Below are 17,717 nucleotides of genomic sequence, written 5' to 3'. Positions count from 1 at the left end.
GCCCCAGTCAGTCGCCCCAGCCGCCCCAGCCGCCCCAGTCTGATGATGGCGTCCCAGAGGATTCCGGGAGAGCTGCTGGTCTTCAGCCTACTTTGGAACCCTGAAGAAGTTGATTTTATCATCAGTGAAGGAATTCTCAGCAAAAGGATAGATGGACTTATCAGCAAGAGTGGGCAAAAAAATTAAACTTCCTTCTCCCACATCCTTAATCTGGCCTGTAACCAGAAGGTGTCATCCAGGCTTAGGGTGAATCTTCCCGCTTCAAATAATATGATCAAGAAAATCCCTCACAGGAGTGCTCAGCAGCTTGTGTTTTAGTTGAGTCCTAATTCAGTCCAGTTGACAACCAACCCAGCAGCAGAAGAAATTATCTAAAGCAGTGGCTCTCAACTTGTGTGTAACACGTATCAGATATCCTTCATATCATATACTTACATCATGACTCATAACAGTAGCAAAATTAGTTATGAAGTAGCAACACAATAATTTTATGGCTGGGGGGTCACCACATGTGAGGAACAATACTAAAGGGTTGCAACATTAGGAAGGTCAAAAACCACTAATCGAGAGGTATTTAATGACTTTTTTCCTTTCCTTTCATGGGTATAAGAAATATTTTCACATGTTCCAAGGGTGTCAGAGAATTAAGTCAAAAGTGTTACCCAAGGGAAGGAGGCATGTGTGTCCCTGACCTACTGCTGGTTCTTCTTGAGGACCTGTTGGACCACACAGGGATCCATCCATCTTTTAGAATGTGCCCACTGTGGTATCTGAGGACCAGCTGGGGTATTCAACTTGGCAGCAAGGTGGAGGGAGGTCTACCTCAGTGTATACAACTCACTTGGCACATACATGCATGTATGTAGGGTATGTCAGACAAAGACAAAGAGTGACTGGGTTTTCCAATCAGACCCATATCCTTGGTGCTTCTAGACTGGGGATTTCCCCTTGTGTGTTATGGTAGGTTCTCATCTGCTTTGCTGCAGAGAAAGACACCAGCAAAAGCTCTACCTGAATACATAGAGTCAGTCACTTGGTGTGGCTGAGAGGCTGGAGGCTCCAAACCTCTGAATGCACCAGGGTGATTTTATGGTGATCTCCCTGCTAGCGATGGCACAGTGGGTGTTCTCATCAGCATGGTGTGTGGCACGTACATGCGTGCATGCGTTTATGTAGGGTGTGAATGCATGGTGTGTGTAGGCATAGAGGATGATGCCTAAGTACAAAGGAAGACTTATCTGGAATTCAGAGTTGGCTCCAGATGACATCATTCGCTAATGTAACCGATGACACAGAGAACGCATGACCATCTCAACTGACGCTGAGAGAGCAGTGGGAAAATTGGAAACTTTGCGTCATTAGAACATAGACAAGTTTTGTATAATTAAAAGGCTTCAGCAACACAGGGACAAATGGATAAAGGCTGCTGCCTTCATCAGCTCTGTGTACCAGGACAAGGCACCACAGACTCGGGACTTGACAGATCCTGGTTTCTCATGGTTTGGAGGCTGGAGGGATGGGTATCTGGAAAGGGTCTGCTCCTGGCTGAGAGATGGCTGACTTTATGCCATGCCCGTGGATGGCCTCTTCTCTGTACTAATGAGAGGTGGAAGGGAGAGGGAGAATTCTTTTTTTAAAAATATTATTATTATTATTATTATTATTATTATTATTATTATTATTATTATATGTAAGTATACTATAGCTGCCTTCAGACATACCAGAAGAGGCCATCAGATCTCATTACAGATGGTTGTGAGGCCACCATGTGGTTGCTGGGATTTGAACTCAGGACCTTTGGAAGAGCAGTCAGTGCTCTTAACCGCTGAGCCATCTCTCCAGCCCCGAGAGTTCTTGTTTTGATATTTCCTGCCCTGTCTGTCCAGGCTCCATCTACCCTCCAGACCCATATGACCTCATTGTATGGGCATAACCTCCTTAAAAGACACATTCTAAATAGTCATATTGGAATAAAGGCTTCGGTATGTGATTGGGGGATACCATTTAACCCTTAAGTGGAATTTATGGAGAAAATCTCCAGTTACCATCACAGCTGAGACACAAAGCCAGCGTCCCAGAAACACAGCCAGAGCAGGAGAAGGAACTGAAAATGGACAATCGGAACGAAGGAGTGAAATTGTCTTTATTCTGAGACATGATTGGCTGCAGACTAATAAGACAGTTAAGCAAAACTGCAACATATGAAATCACTTTTCAGTGACCACCTGCACTTTGGTGTATGAGAAATATGTAGTTGTCAATCAAAAATTAAAAAAAAAAAAGCAAACAAAACCAAACCAGGCCAAAACATGGTACTATTTATAGCAGCATGTTAGAGAGATGCCCACAACCTTAGCAAAGTACTTGCAGGGTCTGAAGGAGGAGTCATCCTAAAAAGATACAGGAAGACCTGGGTAGAGGGGACTGGCTAAAGTGTCAGAGACATAGACCCGCTGGGGATGCATTTCTGCTGTGCACAGCCTGGTGATACTTTGTGTGATGGAAGCTACTGAAAACTTAGCTTTTGTTTCAAGCTCAGAACAAGTCACTAACAAAAGCATACAGCTGTATGTGAGGCTGCAGTCACTCTGCTTCCTGCTCAGCACTGATGGTGGCTGTGCTCACTGTAGGGTGGGCTGCGGATCCTGCCTGAGTCTCAGAGGCAGCTGGCAGCTGTTCCCAGTGCCAGCTTAGTCTATGTAGGTTTAGCAGGGCTGCATTGGGTCCCATTCTGCTGCTCCCCTGGGAGTCTGGAGTCTCTGATGCTCCTGGTAGTTCAGCCTTACAGCAAGGTCACTACCCATGGGAGGAGATAAGCCAGGGACAGGGGCAATGTAGGCACAGTGGGCATAGCTGGAGCACCTAGCTGTTTCTGGGAGCAAAGGATGAAAATGGCTTGCAATGGCCCCGAGAAGCCAAGTTTCACTGTGTAGATCTTTTTTTCTTTACTAATTTATTCTCTCCTATATTAAATCCGGACGAGTTTCTTCTCCCTCTTCTCTTCCCAATCCCTCCCCACTCTTCATCCACTCCCCTGTTTCCCTTCAGAAAAGGACAGGCCTCTGGGGGATATCAACCAAACATGGCATATCAAGGTGCAATAAGACTAGGCACCTCCCCTCATATTAAGCTTGCACAAGACAATCCAGTAGGAGGGCAAGGGTTCCAAAAGCAGGCAAAACCATCAGAAACAGCCCCTGTTCCCTGTGTTAGGACTCCCACAAAAACACCAAGCTACACAACTGTAACACATAGACAGAGGGTCAAGATTAGACCCATGAAGGCTTCCTGACTGTTGGTTCAGTCTCAGCTCGAGTCCAGGCTCGTTGGATTCTGTGGGTTTTCTTGTGGTGTCCTTGACCCTTCTGGTGCCTATAATCCTGTCTCGCCCTCTTCAGCAGGACCGCCCCCCCCCAAGCTCTGTCTAATGTTTGGCTGGGATCTCTGCATCTATTTCCATCAGCTGATGGATGGAGCCTCTCTGATGGTGATTATGCCAGGCTTCTCTCTTGCATAGATCTTTTAACCTGTGAATGGCAGTTGTGCTAGGATAGAGCCGTATCCCAGGAGCCTTCTCTTTCTGCTGGCTGCTGGTTGTTCAGCAGGGTCAACTCCTGAACTTGCATTGTCAGGTGAGCCTATCTCTGGATGGGGTGTGTGGTGTCCAGGTTCCTGGGTACCTCCTGGAATGTCCTAGAATGGCTTCTTTCAGAATGTATATGTTCTATCTCCCCCTGGCCTTAACTTTGGGGTGAGATTGAATGTATCTCAAAGGTTGCAGATCCTGCCTGTGTCTCAGAGGCAACGGTCAGCTGTTCCCAATGTATGCTTAGTCTATGTATGTATGTATGTATGTATGTATGTATGTAATGTATGTATATAATATATATACATATATATAATGTATGTAATCTATGTATGTATTTTTGCAGTACTGAGAACTGAATCCATTGCATTCTGGACAAGTCCTCTGTCACTGAGCACTATTGTCTTAGTTAGGATTTATTTCCATTGCTGTAAAGAGACATCATGACCAAGGCAACTTTTACAAAGGCCAACATTTAGTTGGGGCTGGCTTACAGTTTCAGAAATATGGTCCGTTATCATCATGGTGGGAAGCATGGCAGCAGGCAGGCAGACTTAATGCTGGATGATCTGAGCGTTCTACATCTTGATCCACAGGCAGCCAGGAGGAGACTCCCTTCTACCCGGGGCAGAGCTTGAGCATAGGACCTCAAAGCCCAACCCTACAGTGATGCACTTCCTCTAACAAGGCCACACCCACTCCAGCAGGGCCACACCTCCTAATAGTGCCACTTCCCGTGGGCCAAGCACATTCAAACCACCACATCTATCCCCTGCCCGGTTTTTATTTTAATTCTTACTAAGTTTTCCAAGCTGGTCTTAAACTCATGTTATAGCCCAGGCCTGGCACTTGTGATATCCCCTGCAAGCTCCCTGACCGAGCTTCCTGAGGTGGCCATTGTTTACACTGTACTTCCACAATAAGTGTTGGCGTGCGTCTGAGGTTCTGACTAGAGATTAGAATCCACCAACTATAGGTCCTTGTCCCTTGTCTACTAATTTCTATGAGATGTCCTGGGCTCTGGGCTCAGGCCACCACTGTCTGGTGTGGAAGACAACAAGTGGAAGGGACAGTTTCATCCCCTCCGTTTGCCCCCAACAGAGGCAGATACAGTTGGGTAGCCAGGTCACTTTCTGTAGCCTGTGGAGATACATCTCTGGGTGTTGTATGGCTTCTGAACCAGGAAAGGGCCGCCCACAGCTTTCCCTCTGTCACATCCACAATCACCTTGCCTGGGTCCGCTGTTCCAGCTTCCAAATACCACCGCCCTGGCACTAATTATAGCCCAGATTGTGCAGGGAATTCTCAGCCTGCACCGTGGCAGTCCAGATTAAGCAATTAACCTTGGTGTCACTGCAATTATCGAGACATGCTAGCAAAACGAGCTAATTTCCCCCCAGGATGTTGAACTGAAATCAACTTCCACTCTCTTTAAGATGCCAAAATAGGAAATGTTAATGGAAAATTACGTTTGGATGTTTAATAAATCTCTTGGGCCTGTGGCTCCTCGTCAGTTTGGGCTGTGGCACCTCATGGAGGCACTCGTTGGTTAAACAGAGGAGGTACAATCCAGAGCCAGCACCCTGTTGACTATACCCGCAGCTTGAGTGACACTCAGGCTGGACAAAGAGAACCCATCAAAGCCCCAGTCAGTTTCCTGGCCAGGAATCTTGGAGAAGGCTTGGCCTGGCTCTGAGGTTTCCATCGTGTTTGGCAGGTGCATTTCTGTGAAACACCAGTGTTTGCCTCCTGGAAAGCTGCTGCTGAGGTCCCTACCCAGATCTATTGTCTCTTCTGGCTCCCCACAGACTAGGGAGCAGGGAGCCAGCAATGTTGGCTCCGTGCTTCCCAAGGGCACCCTCAGCACCACTCTTTGAGGCGCAGGCTCTGCTCTTGCTTCTGGGGAGTCACAGTTCACCTGGAGACCTGGTTGCACACTTCTCCTTATAGAGGCACCAGGTATGACCTTAGTGGAGCTTTCTCTTTTGGCTGCACAGGACTGAGCGCTTTGTTTGCCCCTCTTGTTTCAAAGGTCAGGGGTCACAGCAGGCGGCTGGCTTTTGCTTTGGAGAGCCGAGAATGGCTTGTTAGAGTGCCCTTGGGGTCTTTTGCTACCTTGCATGGCTTTCTTCAGGAGGCCTAGCCACAGTCTTCATGGGCTGCTCAACTTCTGGCCCACCTGGGTTTGGCATTGCCCAGGACACTGTGTCTATAGGGGTGCTTACTTCTCTCTCTGGCTTTCAGAAATGCACTTAAGTGGATCCCAAGGTATGTTCCAATCTTCTTCTACCTCAACAATCCCCTTGACTTCAGGGTAGAAGACCCTACTCTGACCTGCTTGAGGTTAAAATATGCTGTAAGGTCTGCATATGGATAGACCGTGAGGGGCCTGGCTTGGCTGCGCTGGGCAGTGAGCATGACTCACCAGGCTGGGTTGTTCTCTAAGGTTCAGGCCTGCTGCTGGCCTCTGCTCTTGGGATCAATGTCCTCCATAGCCAGAGTCACAGTTGCCACCAAGACAGCAACCCAGTACCAATTCCCAGACCCAAACTCTAAGGCAATCTTGTCTCTCCTCCCCAGTGATGAGGTCATCTCCACTCTGGTAACTGCCCTTGGGGCTCAGGTCCCTTTCATGTCTGCAGACTGAGCTCTTGGACAATCTCCATGGCCTCTGTGTGGCTTCTAGCAACTTTCAGGGTCTTTTCCTCTGCCAAGACTCTACCTTGGAAATCCCTCACAGTGCGAAAAATCACAAAGCGAGGAAAGCATTTCATTAAATTCAGAAGGGAAATATTTCATTTCAACTTGAGGTATCAAAACAACTTTCATAGATAAAAAAAAAAAACCCTACAGATCAAACAATCAAATGTTTGTATATATAACAGAGCGACGTGGAGTGAATCAAGACTTATGCTGATTAAAGATCAAAAGAGGGCTCATGGGTCACGGCCTGCTCCCTCCCTGGCCATTTTTCTGAGGAGTTTGCTCACTGCAGGGCTCTCAGCAGCACTGTGCTCAACAACACTGAGAAGCAAAGCTTCAGAGAGTAGCTTTTCCTTCGCTTCAGAAGGTAGAGTGGTTTGAAAACCTGCCACCAGTCTGCCATGACAGACAGACTGTCCAGGAAGGATGCTGAGGCTTCAGGCCCTGCAGGTCACCTTGGTGTCACAGAATTTAGATTTCTGTGACAGATGGCAAGAACCTGACTAGGAGTGGGCTATGATGGCCCATCTGGCTCTGTCAAATGAAGGAGACTCCTAGGGCAGGGGAGGAGGCAGGCAGCTGGCAGGCAGCTGGCAGGGGTGCCCCCCATGCCTTGGAGCCCCCATCTCTCCAGGGGAACCTCATACAGATTGCCCTCTTCCTGCCTCAGTTTCCCCTTTGAGCCATACAGGAGATCCTGCCATCCTGCCTAGAGCTGAAAAGATCCACACAATCATGGATATTAGAATGTTAGCTGTCTGCCTAGTCTTGCAGAGACTTGAAGTGCTGGATGTGTGTGTGTGTGTGTGTGTGTGTGTGTGTGTGTGTGTGTGTGTGTGTGTGTGTGTGTAATAGCCAGAGGGGCTCCCAACCCAGTCAGAGGAGAAGCAGAGGAGCTATGGAGGGAAGACTGTTGGAAGGAGTGACCTGGAGGGTGCCAGTAACCAGGATGTAAAGTGATTAAGTAAAAGAAAAAATTTTAGTTGCTACAATCAAACATTCACATCCTGTTGTTATGTCACTCCAGTTCTGAAATCCCACAGTTCACACATTTCTCCATGTTTCTGCTCTCTGGAAGGAATGCTGCACTAACCAGGTTTCATTCACTCCTACTGAGGTATGTTTTAGGACAGTCCTGGGTCAGATGGTGTCCCAGTTTGCTTTCCACTGTTGCGATAAATGTTATGACTGAAAGTGACTTGGTGAGGAAGGGTTGATTCACCTTCCCCATGGCCATCACAGCCCATCATGGAGCGATGCCAAGGCAGGAGCTGAAGCAGAGGCCACAGAGAAACGTTTATTGGCTTCTTTTGTAGCTCACTTAGTTTGCTTTATTATATTACCCAGGATCACCTGGTAAGTGATGGTACCACCAACAGTGGGCTGGGCCTTCCCACATTAATAATTAATTTAAAAAAATGCTCCACAGGCTAGTCTGGGGATGGGGGCACATCCTCTCAGATAAGGGTCCTCCTTCCTTCAGGCTTGACTCTAGTCTGGGGGTGGGGGTACACCTTCTCAGATGAGGGTCTCTCTTCCTTCAGGCTTGACTCTAGTCTGGGGTGGAGGCACATCCTGTCAGATGAGGGTCCCTCTTCCTTCAGGCTTGACTCTAGTCTGGGGGTGGAGGCACATCCTCTCGGATGAGAGTCCCTCTTCCTTCAGGCTTGACTCTAGTCTTGGGGTGGAGGCACATCCTCTCAGATAAGGGTCCCTCTTCCTTCAGGCTTGACTCTAGTCTGGGGGTGGGGGCACACCTTCTCAGATGAGGGTCCCTCTTCCTTCAGGCTTGACTCTAGTCTGGGATGGGGTCACACCTTCTCAGATGAGGGTCCCTCTTCCTTCAGGCTTGACTCTAGTCTGGGGTGGAGGCACATCCTGTCAGATGAGGGTCCCTCTTCCTTCAGGCTTGACTCTAGTCTGGGGTGGAGGCACATCCTGTCAGATGAGGATCCCTCTTCCTTCAGGCTTGACTCTAGTCTTGGGGTGGGGGCACATCCTCTCAGATGAGGGTCCCTCTTCCTTTAGGCTCGACTCTAGCTTGGGTAGTGTTGACAAAAGCAAGCATAGTGGGTGCTGACGAATAAGGGAACACTTGCCACCCCAGATGAAGGTCCTTGATAGAGTGGCTTGCTGTGAACTCAGGCCTGGGGCTTCTGCCCACTACAGATCCACAGTGGTACCTTGGTGAATATACTGAAAGGCACAGTTTCCCCCTTTATGCTGCCTACTTTGAATTCCTATGTACATGCTCTTGGTTGGGTGGCCAGGAGGATTTCAGGGTAGTGCAGGAGCTTGGGCTGAAGGGGGTCAGGTGTATATCAGGAGGAGGATGTCTTATAGTTGAGAGCCTTCAGAGTCTCTCCTCTGCTCGTTTAGTTGCAGTGGCCCAGAGAATAGAACCTGCAGGATGTGTGGAGAGGCAAATAGACCATATACACCTGTCTGTCTGTTTGGGTATTTAAAGGCATTTCTTTGGGTGATCATGGTGGTCCCAGCATTTTTGGACAGGCAGCAGGCAGGAGAGCTGCGTTGGGGTCTCTGAGCCTCTGCGGGTTCATTTCCCTCAGCTCTGTCTATTCTCCATTGCTTTATGAGCAACTGGCATCATGGAGGGCCGGTGGCTTTGTGGAATCACCTCAGAGATGAATGCTAATTTCAGCCAGAAACATGCCCCCACAGAAACATTTAGAATCATGTTTGACTCAATATCTGGGCACATGGCCCGGCCGGGTTGACTCATGATTCATCCATCAAGTTGCCCTCACTAGGGGAGGGATAACCTTCCCCTGCAAGGCAGTGGCCCAGCACTAGGGAATCTGGGAGGAGGCCCTGTTCTCTCCAGAACTGGCTTTTGCAGGTGGTCTTCACACAGCCAACTGTTAAGTGAAAAAATCAGCTCAAGGAAATGTTTCCTTAGCCAATGGAGTGGACTTTCAGGACACAGAGGTTTGATTTTAGTTCTTCAGCTATGAGTACTACTGTGGTCTCCCAACCTCAGTAGCCAGTTGTATTCCTTCTTTATTTTGTGGCCTATGCACGTTGTCCTCTCAACATCATTAGTTCTTAAAGAACTTTAATGTTTCAACAATTACACCCACTCTCCAATTTAAACTGTATTCTAAAGAAGTGGAAAATTTTCAGGAATTTGCCTCGTTCTTCCAGTTGTGACTGCTGGGATCCAGCCACAGGGAGTCTTCATGATGAGAGTGTCACTGGCCAGTGACCACTGTGCTGGTCACTGGGGGCCAGCCTCTAATACCCTTGAGAAAAGGATGGGACAGGGTGGGCCCACTGGTCTCTCTTAGGTTGACAAGTTAGGAAAATATTCCCAGACCTCTCAAGGCCAGAAGAGCCCTCCCACCCCACCCCATTTCTCCCTCCCTAAAGAGCAGGCCTAGCACATAGAGCCTGAGAATGTGACCTTCATTGGAAAAAGGATCTTTGAGGAGGTAATTATGTTAAGGGACTCGAGATGAGATCATTATGGATGTGGGTGAGGCCTAAATCAATGACAAATGTCTTTCTTTACATGAGCTGTAGGGAGAAAGCCACGTGAAGGCAGACACATAGATTGGAGTGCCAGGGCCAGAAGCCAAGGAACTATAATCAGAGGAGAGAGGTAGGGAAGGCGTGGATGGGCTTCTCGAGCCTCTAGGAGGAAGTGCCTCTGCCACAGCTCTTCCTGGGTTTCCAGATTCTGGGATGGTAGGAATGGATATCTGTTGTGGGGGTAGCTGTAGACACTGAACAGATGCTCGGGGTTGGCTGGGTGACCTGCTGGGTACAGGGACAGGTCACCATGCCCTCAGTGTTGGGGATAGTACCAAGCCATGCTTCAGCCTTCTCTGATTTACATCAAACATGGGTGGAGTCTCCTAGGGAGGCTAGGCTAAGCTAGGGTTCACTTGCCTCTTCCCCATTGCTTTGTGGAAACTGCCTAGTGTGGTGGTTTGAATGAGAATGGCTCTCATAGGTAGGCTCTTACGTTTGAATACTTGGTCCCTGGTTGGTGAGAAGGACTAGAAAGTGTGGCTTTGTTGGAGGAGATGTGTCACTCAAGGTGGATTTTAAACTTTCAAAAGACTTGTGCCATTGCTGGTATGCTTTCTGCCTCCCACTGGTGGTTCAAGACGTGACCTCTCAGTGGTTCCTGCAGCTGTATCTTCACTCTGCGATTGTGGACTCAACCGCCCGAATCAATAAGCCACAAATTAAATGCTTTTTCGTAAGTAGTCTTGGTCATGGTGGTTTATCTCAGCAATAGAAAGGTAATTAAGACCCCTACAACTTGTCAGTTAGGGGAGCTTAAAATGACATATTGCTTTTTTTTTTTTTTTTTTTTTTTTTTTTAAAGACAGAATCTCAAGTAGCCCAGACTGGTCTTGAACTTTCTATGTAGCCAAGGGTGACCTAGAACTTTTGATTTCTGCTTTTTCCTCCTTAGTCCTGAAAGTATAGGTGAAAGCATACCTGGTTTCTGAGTTCCCTGGGGTTCCAACCTAGGGCTTCATAACTGCTAAGCAGTTACTCTACCAACTGAGTTATGTCTTTAGTGTTCCAACCGTTCATATTTTATAAACTGGTTCCCAGCCAGGAAGAATGTCTGATGAGTTCTCCTCAGGAAGGCATGGCCTCTGTGTGCTGGTGCACATTGCCTGTTGTGGCCCCATGATCCAGGCCTGCCCTTTTTTTCTGTTTTTCCCTAATTCCTGTCTCACCCCAGCACATTCTCAAGTTCCCAGGAGACACAGGGACATTAGAAGTTGGGGCTAGGTGTCTTCCTCACCTAGACACCTTGGCCAGGCTCCTCAGATGTCTATATTCCCTTGGATAAACATGAAGCATTCTGTAGTTTATCTGGCCACAGGAGGTTTGGCAGTTGGCCTATTTTAGGGCTGTAAAGGAGACCGAGTCTCTAAGACTTGCTCTAACTACTGAGCTCACCAATAGCTCTGCTCTGGACTAGTCAGGTGGTTTTCCTCCATTATCTCTCCAGGATAGAGGATATATAGCCTTGTTCCAGGATGGGACAAACATCTCTCTATCTATTCTGTCTGGATGCTTTACTTCCAAGCTCAAAGGGCCACAAGAGGAAGTGTGATGTCTAGGAAAGGGCTGTCTTAGTCAGGGTTTCTATTCCTGCGCAAAACATCATGACCAAGAAGCAAGTTGGGGAGGAAAGGGCTTATTCAGCTTACACTTCCACATTGCTGTCCATCACCAAAGGAAGTGAGGATTGGAACTCACACAGGGCAGGGACTTGGAGGAAGGAGCTGATGCAGAGGTCTTGTAGGGGTGTTGCTTACTGGATTGCTTCTCCTGGCTTGCTCAGCTTGCTTTCTTATAGAACCCAGGACTACCAACCCAGGGATGGCACCACCCACAATGGCCCTCCCACCCTTGATCACTAATTGAGAAAATGCCTTATATCTGGATCTCATGGAGACATTTCTTCAAGAGAGGCTCACTTCTCTGTGATAACTCCAGCTTGTGTCAAGTTGACACACAAAACCAGCCAGTACAAGGGCCCAGAGGGGTATCTTCTAGATCTTGCCATTTTGACAGTACTAGCCATCATACCAACCTTGGCCAGGTCTTTTGTGCCCACTGAAGAAGAGAACATTGTGTGTGTTTCCTGTGTATGGCCCTGAGGACACAGCCATCCCACACAGTTAACTTTCATTGAGAGCTGAGGCATCTGTGGGTCTCTTTGTATTCCTTGGCAGTTGCTTCTTTTTCCATGGCTTTCCTAGGGTGCCAGTGCTCCTGGAAGTATGTGCTCCTGGCTGCCAGTTGTAGAAGTTAGGTCTGGTTCTACCTCCCAGACCCATGTCCCAGAAATAAGACTCAGACTCATTATATACTTACAAATACCTTGGACATATAGCTAGGCTCTTCTCTGACTAGATCATAACTTAACATGTCCCATTTATTCTGATCTACATTCTGCCACATGACTGGTTGGTTACCTGTACTCAGGAACCATGCATCTGTCTCAGTCACATCTTTCTGGGCAAATCTCCCATGCCTCGCTCTATCCCAGAATCCTCTCCCATCTCCTATTTCCTGCCTACGCCATAGGCGATCAGATTTATTATTGACAGGTACCACATCCATGCAGACATAGGATATTCTTTCTCTATAGCAGGTGTTTCACAAAGCCTATGTATTTTAGCTTATGTGATATCCCTGAGAATTCAGCACAGGAGTGGTCAGAACAAGGTAAGTTCTATGGTTTACCTGGTTTTCTTGCCATCATGGAGGGATGATGTCTCCCCAGTCTGCGTTTATCTGAGGGAGAAGCAGAACTGAAAGTGGTCTTTAGTGCAAAGCCCCCTCATACTCCAAGAGGGCACTAAATCCAGGCAGCCAGCGTCACTTGGCAGAACTTCTTGATTCTTGCTGCCATCTTTAAGCCCTAAGCCCTGAAAATAGGCGAGGCAGGATAGAAGAGACCAAGCAGACAGGAAAACGGCATCAAAGCCCAGCCACAGCTCACGCCTGTCACGCAGTCAGAGCAGTGTGAGGATAATGTATGGGGGTAACAGCAATCTTCATCAGCAAGAGACCCCTGAAGATGCGTGCCGTAACTTCTTTAGGAAAAATAAGTTAATAGTAAGAAAAAAAAAACTAGGAAGAAATAAGACAAACACAGAACAAACACACCTCTGTTCTGTTTTGCACAAGCTTTTTGGCAACAGAATCAACTTGTCAATTTTTGGTAGAACTGGATCGCTGGCCTGTGCTCACATAGCCATGGGCCTGCAAGCACTGTGGGGCCCTTTCCCATAAGTTCTGTGAAGTGAGCAATGATGTAATCATCCCCAGAGATAAGGAAAGCAGGCGATGGGGTCACCTCCTGGCCTCCTGGCTCCCAGGGGGATCCACCCCTGAACTCTAGCCATCTGTGACCCCCATAGTGGCACCTGAACATACTTATGAGTATGGCCACAACCAGGCTCCCCTCATGCCCCCCCCAACTCCATTTTCAGGGTCTGAAAATGCACAGCTGCTGATTTGTATTCTGCTTCTGAAAAGCTGTTTTATTTGCATGTATATGTCCTAGACAATTGGCTGAGAGTTAAGGGAGAGTCATTGCCACCTGGCCTTGTATTTGGCACAGGAGGTGACTTAAGTATCTACATCAGCAGTGGAACACAGGATCAGAAAGCACCTTTTGGGGCTGGGTCTGCATCACTGGGATCAGTGAGGAGAGCGGAGTGTGTACAAGGCTCACATGATGAGGCATCGTGTCCACATGGAGGTTACACACACATGGCTGCACCTAGCGCCTCTGCAAGTGATTGTCCAGGTGTGCTGGCTTTCTGAACAGGCTGAAGCCTTCCTTAAACATGACCCTTCTGCCTCATTCAGCCGAGAATCTGTCCACAGTGGGCACCTTATAAAGGTCTTGGGGACTCACATGAGAAGTGACCTTGTCTAGGCTCTGGGTTGATAGTCGCCTGCTGTGCAAGCTGACCTGGTCCTATTGGTTCAGAGATGGTCTAATGGTAATGGTGATAATGGTGATCATGAGGTGATAATGATGACGATGGCCCACCGGTGAGGTTAAAGTCAGTAGCGATGATGATGTAAAATAAAGCAGACAGATTTCTTTATAAAACCAGAGACTCTGAGGGCCATAGAGAGTCATCTACATTCCTCAAAATCACCAATTATGTCTCTGCATCTCTTACTGGGTAATAAGAAGGTGTCTTGGTTTCTCTTACTAGACACTGACTGACACCCTCTGTAACCGTTCTTTTTCCCAACCATGCTTTTGCTTCCCAGCTGTGTCTTCCACAGATCAGAGGACAGCAGGTATCACAGTAGCAGGCAAGCCCTACACAGGGGCTAGGTCACCCTGCTCTGACTCAGCGGTGACCCGGCACCTACAGCCTGTACCTCCATGCCTTATGGTTTATCTTCTATGGCTAAAAATGTGAAAATCTGCACGGGGACCTACTTTATGAGACACAAACATTTATTTAAAGAGAAAAGAAAATAACAGCTTAGAGACTAGCCCACTCCCTGACTTTTAGATGCCCTCTCCACGAAGGCTGGGGCTGTGCGATTGCGCTTGCACTGATTTTGTGGAGACCATCAAATGCTTCTATGGAAATGCCATTTTTAAAAGACTTTATAAAGCAGCAATAACATTTCTGCCCAAAGCTAACTTACTGTAGAAAGTATCATCCCAGGAGCAAATGAGATAGCTTTCGATGAATGTCTCTACGTTGTGAGTAGAGAGCTATCATGAGGGAAGGGGTTCACAAGCCATGGCAAATCCCTCTGCCTCCAGATTTAGTGTTATATCAATTAAGACTTCAAAATGTACCAGGTGACACATTCATATGGCCACAAACATTTCCTTTTGCAGATCTGGTGCCTGTTCCTGTCTCCTGTCATGACTTCTGCTAACCTTGAAGTTACTGGGTATTGCCACCCCCCACCCCCATTGCCTGTTCCACCCAGCCATGATGGCCTCTCTGAGCCGGTGCTGACTTAAGGGCTCACAAACCCGCCATGCCAGGCCACAGGCTACGTGTGTCCCACCTTAAGGAGCCCCCATACCACACATAGCTGTTGCCCCACAGATCCTGTCAGTCAGAAGTCCTGCCCCACTCTGCGCTTATTTTCTTTACCTGGATTTGTCCTGTCGTCTTCATGTCAACACCAATCTGTCTATGTTATGTGCTGCTATAATAAATCACCTTAGAGCAGGCAATGAGTAGAATGCAAGAATTTACTTCATGCAGTTTTGAGGCTGGAAGTCCAAGGTGAAGGTGCTAGCAGGTTTTAGATATGGTGAAGGCTTCTCTTTGCTCCCAAGATTGCGTCTTATTGCCATGTTCTACAGAGAAGATACCACAGCCTTAAGTGACAGAGGAGGATGGATTTCCTCTATGTGCACAAATATAATAACAGGTCTTTAAAAAAGAAAAGCAAAAATAGAATCAACAGATAAATTGAGAAACCTTAAAGCAAAGTTGGAGATTTTAAATGGTTAATAGAGCACACAGGTACATCAGAGACACAGTGAGTACAGACCCTACACTAGACCCAGAGAAGGGTAATAGAGCTGAAGCAGAAAACAAGAACCTAAGAATAGCTATTATGAATATTTTCAAGAACCTTAAAGAGGAACTGAGCAAGTCCATCAATGAAATCCAGGAAACACAAATGAAATGTGTGAAATGAAGAAAAGGGTTCAGAGCATGAAAGTAGAATTAGAATCACTAAAGAAGATCCAAACTGAGGGATAATTGGAAAGGAAACATTTAGGAAGTCAAACAGAAACCTTGGAGGCAAGCCTCACCAACAGAGTCTATGGGGTGGAAGAGAATCTCAGGCACTGAAGATGAGACAGAAGAAATGGTCTCTTCAGTCAAAGAAAGTGCTAAATCAAGAAACAAAACAAAAAACCAAAACAAGAAAAAAAAACCTAGGCACAAAATTTGGGAAATTTGGGACACTATGAAAAGGCCAAATCTATTAATAATAGGAATAGAGGAAGGAGAAGACCCCCAGCCCAAAGGCTTAAAAATATTTTCAACAAAATCACAGAAGAGAAAAGTTCCAACCTAAAGAAAGAGGTTGCCTATAAAGGTACAAGCATACAGAAAACCAAATAGACTAGACCATAAAAGAAATCCTCCATGACATATAATAATCAAAATATTAAATGTAAGTGCCTACATAAAAAAATGGAGAGAGCTCATTTTAGTAATTTAGTGGCACAATTGAACACTTGAGAAAAAAAGAAGTTGGAATACCCTAGAGGAGTAGACAGTAAGAAATAGTCAAGCTCAGCGTTGAAATCAATAAAATAGAAACAGACAAAATTACAAAAAAATCAATGTAACAAAGGGTAGGCTCTTTGAGAAAATTAGTAAGAATGATAAAGCCAAATTAACTAAAAGGTGGAGAGAGAAGATCCAAATTAACAATGATATTAGAAATGCAAAGGAGGCCATATTGGCAAAATGAGGAATTTTAGAGACTCATACAGACATACTGGAAAAAATTGAAAAACCTACAAGAAATAGATACTTTTAAAAATATGCATACCATTTACCAAGGTTAAAGTAAGACCAGATATACACAGTTTAAACAGACCTAAAGCCCCTAGTAAAATAGAAGCAATAATTAAAAGTCTACCAACCAAAAAAAAAAAAAAAAACCTCAGGGCCAGATGGTTTTAGTGCAGATTCTACCAGACTTTCAAAGAAGAGCTAACACCAATACTCAACTAAATCATTCCACAAAAAGCAGAAGGATCATTGCTTTTTTCTTTTTAATGAGGCCACAGTTACCCTAACACCCAAATTACATAAAGACCCAACAAAGAAAGAATTACAGATCAACTTCCCTTATGAGCACAGGTGCAAAAATTTTCAACAAAATACTTGCAAACCAAATACAAGAACACATCAAAGAGATTATCCACCACAATCAAGTAGGCTTCATCCCAGAGACACAGGGATGGTTCAACATATAGACATCAATAAATGTCATCTATCATATAAAGAGACTGACAGACAAAACTGCATCATGATCATCTCATTTGATGCAGAAATGTCTTTGATAAGATTCAACACCTCTTCATGATCAAAGTCCTGGAGAGACTATTGATATAAGAGATATTGATATAATAAGACTACTGATCTAAGGGCATTGATGGCGAGTCCTCAGCCAACAACTTAAATGGAGGGAAGCTCAAAGCACTTCCTCTAAAATCAGAAACAAGGCAAGACTGTCCACTCTCTCCATGCCCATTACATATGGTACTAGAAGTCTTAGCTAGAGCAGTCAGACAATGGAAGGATCATACAGATACAAATAGGGAAGGAAGAAGTCAAAGTATCTTTATTTGCAGGTGACATGGTTTTAGGCATAAAATCCCTTAAAGGCTGTCAGGAGACTTCTACCTACAGCCGATAAACAATTTCAGCATTGTAGCAGGATACTAAGTCAACACACAAAATCAGTAGCCCCTCCTATATACAAATAACAAATGGGCTGAAGAAGAAATCAGGGGAACAATACCTTTCACAATCGCCTAAAACATTTACAACATCTAGAAGTAGCTCTAGACAAGCAAGAATCAGACTTGTATGATTAAGAACTTTAAGATGTTGAAGAAAGAAATTGAAGATATCAGAAGATGGAAAGATGGTTCGCGTTCATGGACTTGTGGAATTAATACAGTAAAAATGGCTATCCTAAAAAAAGCAACCTGCAGATTCAGGGCAATCCCCATCAAAATTCCAACACAACTCTTCACAGAGCTTGAAATGATAATTTTTAGTTTTGTATGGAAACATGCACACAGAGGAAAAAAAAACTATGATAGCTAAAAGAATCAACCAATTTTTTTTTTGTTTTTTTGTTTTTTTCTAGTATGCCATGAGTTTTTTTTTTT

The 17,717-nt window shown here is 46.0% G+C and overlaps 1 long non-coding RNA gene across 2 annotated transcripts in view; it reads left to right on the top strand.

The window, feature by feature from the left end:
• LOC116081740 overlaps positions 1–15,020 on the top strand; it is a 103,698-nt gene extending 88,678 nt beyond the window's left edge. For both annotated transcript variants that reach the window (XR_004114989.1, XR_004114988.1), the window contains one exon: positions 14,673–15,020. This is a non-coding gene — a long non-coding RNA (uncharacterized LOC116081740). The remainder of the gene's footprint in view (positions 1–14,672) is intronic.
• Positions 15,021–17,717: the final 2,697 nt, after the last annotated feature.

Source organism: Mastomys coucha, unplaced genomic scaffold (genome assembly GCF_008632895.1).
Source record: "Mastomys coucha isolate ucsf_1 unplaced genomic scaffold, UCSF_Mcou_1 pScaffold11, whole genome shotgun sequence".
Classification (NCBI taxonomy): domain Eukaryota; kingdom Metazoa; phylum Chordata; class Mammalia; order Rodentia; family Muridae; genus Mastomys; species Mastomys coucha.
The sequence above is the reverse complement of the archived record's forward strand: the minus strand, read 5'-3'. Positions and strand labels throughout refer to the sequence as shown.